Source organism: Etheostoma spectabile, unplaced genomic scaffold, assembly GCF_008692095.1.
Source record: "Etheostoma spectabile isolate EspeVRDwgs_2016 unplaced genomic scaffold, UIUC_Espe_1.0 scaffold00002169, whole genome shotgun sequence".
Lineage (NCBI taxonomy): Eukaryota > Metazoa > Chordata > Actinopteri > Perciformes > Percidae > Etheostoma > Etheostoma spectabile.
The window spans coordinates 512,018-518,139 of record NW_022602864.1 but is presented as its reverse complement, the minus strand read 5'-3'; the positions used below and the strand labels follow the sequence as shown (position 1 = coordinate 518,139).

Sequence of the window (6,122 nt, the reverse complement as noted above, 5' to 3'; positions counted from 1 at the left end):
CTCTGTTGCTCATACACCTCCTCAGGCAGGTCAGGAAGAAATCTTATTTTGTGGTTTTGGTACGTCACCTCTTTTTGTACCCGCGCAGTTTTCAACATATTTTCTCCGTCCTTAAACACTTGATGATGATAGTTCTCGGATACCTGGTGAAACTTTGGCTCGCTGTTATCCGATGCGCTCTCTCCAAAACTGATGGCGCTATCTTCACAGTATCCGCTATCCATTTTTCCACAAAGGAGCAGGTGTCATTGCCTTCTGTTTTCTAGGGCATGCCCAGTACACGCAAGTTATTACATCTGCTCCTCCCTTCTAGGATTTTGATAGTTTCTTTCAGGGTTTGTATCTCGTCTTCTGCCGTAGATATCCGCATTTCGGCCTCCATGATACGCCCGCTGCAGTCTTTAATGTCTGTTTGGACATTTCTTATTTCGGTCAGTAGGCCTACACCGTAAATTTTTATGTCAAAGTCTTGTTTGAATGAGTTTATGGCAAGCATGATGTCCTTTGTTGAAGGATTATCCAAGTTTTTGTGTCCGCGGGGGCAGCCGCGGGTGCCTGCTCCGGTGAGCATGGCTCCTCTTCACCTTACTCCTGACACGTCTCCTGGCCTACATGCTCGAAATTTTCCATCACTTTCTTCTCCTTAGCCACTTTTTTTGGCATGTTTGAAGTAGTTTACTCTCGCGTTTACAATTGTGTCTTTTTATATATCCTCACTTTGGAATACAATGCGGATATGTGTTGTCCCAGAGTTTGAATGAAGCTGGCTTAACAGGAGGATTCCTTTTAAGAACAGCCTGAAAAAGAGTAAAAATATGGCTTTAACAGCCTGAAAGTAAATATAGCTTTACTTGGACTTTACTTGGACATTTAAGCCTTTAATATCTATTGGACTTTACTATTGTGTGTGGTGTTATTCCTCAATTTTCTACAGTAAGTTGAATAAATGAATAGAGCTGATGTTACTTAATGCTGCTAGGTACTCTTCAGTAAAACCATGAGCCGTCGTTAACAATCACTGCACTTTCAACTTACATCAAAAGCAGGTTCTATTTAATAGTACCTTTTATTCATAGAAGGAATGACGTTTAATTAAAAGGACAGTTTTGCAGAACAAACCTCTGTCCCCTTGCAGGACGCAATGACATGCTCATATTCCCTTCTATGAGATGGAACCAGAAAAAAGTTTCAAAACCTGGCAAATTCACTTTCCCAAAGATACCATAAGGTAGATTAAAATTGTGTAATAACATTGTCATGAAACAAGTGTCTGTGATATACTGTTGTTACGGCTCCTGCCTTTTGGGATAGTTTAGCCACTGTGTTTTAGATATGTAAATCCATCTGTGTGGTTGCCCGGAGAGGATTGGTTGGCGTGATGGCTCCGCCCACTTCCCTGTTCCGGGCCTTGCTGTGAATTGGCGCGGCTGCTGTAGATCCTGCCAATCAACGTCTTTCAATCAACACCGGGAGAGTTTAAAAAGAGCTGGGATCCTTCAGTCAGGGCGGCTGAATGTTTAGTTCAGTCTGCCACGCGGTCCGGTTAGAGATTGTTGTTTGAGAAACTATTGTAAATGTAAATGTGCTGTATTTATATAGCGCTTTTCCAGTTTTAACAACTGCTCAAAGCGCTTTTACATCTACAGGATACATTCACCATTCACACACATTCATACACTGTGGCCGGGGCTGCCGTACAAGGCGCCACCTGCTCATCAGATATACATTCATACACACTCACACTCCGATGCGCAGCACCGGGGGCAATTCGGGGTTCAGTGTCTTGCCCAAGGACACTTCGACAATGACTGCAGGGGCGGGGATTGAACCACCAACCTTCCGATTGGCAGGCAACCGCTCTACCACTGAGCAACTCAACAATCTGTGGCTCAGTGGTAGAGCGGTTGCTAGAGCGGTGGCTAGAGATTGTGCTAGAGATTGTTATTTGAGAAACTGTTGTGCTAGAGATTGTTGTTTGAGAAACTATTGTGTTATAAATTGTCGTTAGAAAGCTGTTGAGCTAGAAACTATTGTTACTAGAGTGACTAGATTCTATTTTGTGTAAAGCCTTTGTTTTTGGTCTTTTGTTATCTGTATTATAATTTGGTAAGTTAATGGGTGCTGTGCTCCTTTAGTTTTGTTTAGGATAATCTTTGTTTATTAGGCAGCACCCATTAGCTCTCTTTGTGTTAACTGTTTATTTATTGAAGTAATTAAACTTCCTTTAATTTACTACAACCTCATTGCCCTTTTTGTTTGGTTAACCCACATTCATCCTTTTTATGTTACGCCCATCTTGACAACGGGCCTGGTCGTAACAACTGTATACTGTACAGATCTGAGCCACGGGAACATATTTTGAATTGGGGGTGCTGACAAAAGTTTTCAGCCAAAATCAACCACCACACACCTAACTGCATCCATCACAATTTATTTTACTGTATAGAGATTCAATTCATTATAAATAGCCTATCCAAGACAATAATTAGCCTGCCATAGGCTACTGATCCGGAAACACCAGAAAATAATAGACAATATCGCTTTATTATAGCCTTATACTAAGGCTTCCATAATAAAACTGGAACACATGTAGGCTATAGATTCCACAAGCATAAAAACAAGAATAAAGTCCATAATACAAGACAGGACAAACTAGGGACGGGTAACGCAGTATGTAGGCACACGGCTGGCACAGATTAGGCCAATTACAAGTTAAACAACAGAGCCACTAAACACATCACTGATCAAATCAAATGAAAGTGAAGCATGTAAAAAAATTTATAATTAATTTGTATAAACCTTCATTTGAACTGTTGACAGCAACAGTTGATGCCCATTTACTGCACGGCGGCAGCATAATAACAAACCAGCACTCTTACCTTGTGTTGCAGTCATAACACAAAAAACATCTCCAAAACTTCTACCAGGAAAAGTGTGACCCCGAGGCGTCAGCACTGAGTTCCCTCCGCCTTCCCTGGGGCTGCTAGCTTGGTTAACAACATTAGCTGCCCGGTGGTCTGTTGCTAGCAGGTCACTCTCGGAGTGTGGAGGTGAGGTGCTGCTACTTCTTTTGGTTACAGTTGCTGAGTTTTCTGCCACTGATCTTTTAGGCTTTTACCCTGTGGTTGATTTATAAAGAAATCCAAAATGCGCTTTTTTGCCATGGCTAGCACACATCTGTACTGTTGACCCAACGGGAAAGTTTCCACAATTCTCTTTACTCATCAGCGTCAGAGGCACGCAGCGCGCCTCGCTCTTGTCAAAATTGGCAGAACTGCAAGAAAAAAACATGGAGAAATTTGTGAAAGATGTGAAAGACTGGGCAGATGGTGAGATAATTCTAAACATTGTCTGACATAAAGATGTAATATTTTTTTTACATTGGTGCTGTGTAATTTACTTTTTTTTTTCAGGAGAAACAAACCACCAAGGCACGGCACAGGTCTTGTGTCAGAAGATTGAGGCCCTCACATCAAGTATAAAAACAAGATCTCAACACCTCTACAATTTTTATTTTTAACATATAAGTCTGAAATGTTTCCATAAGTAAGTCCATTCAAGTTCTAAAGGTAATGTTGATTGTTGATTCAAGTATATTCTCCACATTACAATGAACTCTCATTCACTTCATTGATAGTGAATTTGCTGAAAGTCCAACAATGTCATTTATTTAATTATTTATTTTTATATTTATTTTTCATTTCACAGACAGCAACAAATGTCAACACAGAATTAGATGGAAAATAAGGCAACAAAAGATCACTTTGCAGGCCATGCTAGCCAAGTACAACGGCCTTGTTACACCCGAGCAAGCAGTTTGCATGGATCATGTTCTGGACACAGAACATCCCTGGCCTTAACACAAAATGGTACGCATAAAATTTAATGTGTGCATGCTATAGTATCTATAAAGTAAGGAATCACTGTTCTTTGCTTTTCTCAACAAGGTGGGTGTATTGCTATGTCAAGTTATTTGGATGTGAAATGTTAAAGATTTCATTAGAAGACATTGACCTCTCCAAAATGGGGTTTGATTCTGGAAGCAGTGTGCCTGCAGGCGGGAAAGCATTTATCAGATTTCCAGTTTTCGAAAGGCACCACACTAGGGCTGTGAGGGAGAGAAATTATCTCTGAAACTACATTCTTTGTGAAGTAGCCATTCTCTACTATATACGTATGTATTACAGGCGCTGTTGATTTCAGCACAAAAAATAAAGTCTTTGATAGGGTCATGGCAGTTCAAAAGCTCCAAGAGGAGAAGAAGATCCTTGTGAAGGAGATCAAGTAGCACTGGGATTCTCTGAAGGCTAATGCCAGTGTATTGTCTGAGTGGTCTCTCCATCAGAGTGAAAACACCCAGCAAGGTAAACATGCACATCTATTTGAAATTTGATCACGTTTCATCAAGTCTTTAATATAATTTTCTGATTTTATTTCATTAAAAGTATTAATACCACACTGTAAAAATACTCTTACAAGTAAAAGTCCTGCAGTGAATATGTAAAGTGGCTATATTTAACTTTTTTTGTGTTGATTCTAGCAGCCACTTTGAACGAAAGGTGTTTTTAACACACCTGCTGTCGTAAAGGTTTTTCTCTTTACAGTCCTGTAGATTACGGAGTTAGCGTTACCGGGAGTTCATATAGTCACGATGACTGTTTAGCTGAGACAGAAAAATCATTTACAATAAGAGAATAAGTTACAGATGCTTTGTTGCATACAATAACATTGCCTGTATGTATCAGGAGATAAACCAAGTATCACTGCCACGGATGCTTTACACAAGTAACGTTACAGGCCAGATGGATAAGGGAAATGAAAATAGTAGGCCAACAAACACGGAGTGAAAGGAATAAAAACAAAAAATCTGCGCTAAATGGAAGGGGGACATGATTAATGTTGGCTACTGATGTACAACCACATTGCACAGTTATTTTATGAATAAAATAGACATAAACCTGAGGGCCAATTTGGGGTCACTAATGTAGTGTAGTAAAAAGTATAATATTTCTCTGATATGTTCTTTTCCCTGTATTGTATATGAACGTGTTCCCTTGTGGAAATGTATTGTATGATTCAGTTTTTTTTAATAAATTATGAATGAAACATTGAGCTTTGACTTTACTGTTTTATACCATTATAACTGTTATACTGCTGAAAAGAGATTTAGGAGCTCTTCCTACTTCTAACAATGGCCATAACTGTGCTTTTGAATTTGAGATGCAAAATGTGCAGATAGTGTGACAAATGAGTCTACAGTAAGTACCAATGTGACAGGCACAAACAATACCCCGAAATGGCTTGGTGATGGGAGGTTTAAGAGATCACTGTAATGCGTGTAGCGGAATGAGGACCCAAAAGCAGACGAGGCAGGCGGGAACAATTAAACACAAGTTTATTCCAAAACAAATCCAAGTGGGCACAAACATACCCCGAACAGGTTAAGAGATCACAAGCGTGTTCAGCAGACGAGGCCGGGAACATGGAACAGGTTTCAAGCTTCAAGCAGTCCAAAATGCAAAGAGAAAAGGTCACATCCAAAAATAGAAGACATACCCCAAAAAATCCAAAAAGGTGAGACAAAAACAAGGTAAATAAAACAGGGGAGAACTCACTGGGAGTGACTGGAACACTGACTGGAACAAGCAGACAGGACCAGGAACAAGAACAGCATGGCAGGATCACAAGGGCTGACGAAAACAGATTCGCAGGACCAACTGGCAAAACACAAGGATCTGACAAGAGACCAGGGGAGCACAGACATTATATACACGAGGTAATGAGGTAACGAGAGACAAGTGATTAGAGGGCAGGGAACCAGGTGGAAAACATCAGGTAATCACAAGAGCGGGAAGACACAGGAAGTAAAACTAGAGGCGAGACGAGAAACAAAACAGATTTCAAAATAAAACAGGAAACAGAACATACAGACACTGAGGGGAACACAAGACAAGACCAACAACATGAGACCGGGGAGAACACTGAGACACAAACACCAGGAGGGCCAAAAGGGAAAAATAATCCAAAACAAAACCCCAAACCACAACACATTGAATACATTTTAATTATAGAACAGTCTATTTATTTCTGAATAGATTACATTACAAATCAAAAGTTACATC

The 6,122-nt window shown here is 40.2% G+C and overlaps 1 long non-coding RNA gene across 1 annotated transcript; it reads left to right on the top strand.

The window, feature by feature from the left end:
• The first annotated feature begins 3,289 nt into the window (after positions 1-3,289).
• LOC116675700 (uncharacterized) lies at positions 3,290-3,505 on the top strand. The gene is made up of 2 exons (XR_004328512.1): positions 3,290-3,329; positions 3,414-3,505. It is a non-coding gene; the product is annotated as an uncharacterized LOC116675700 (long non-coding RNA).
• Positions 3,506-6,122: the final 2,617 nt, after the last annotated feature.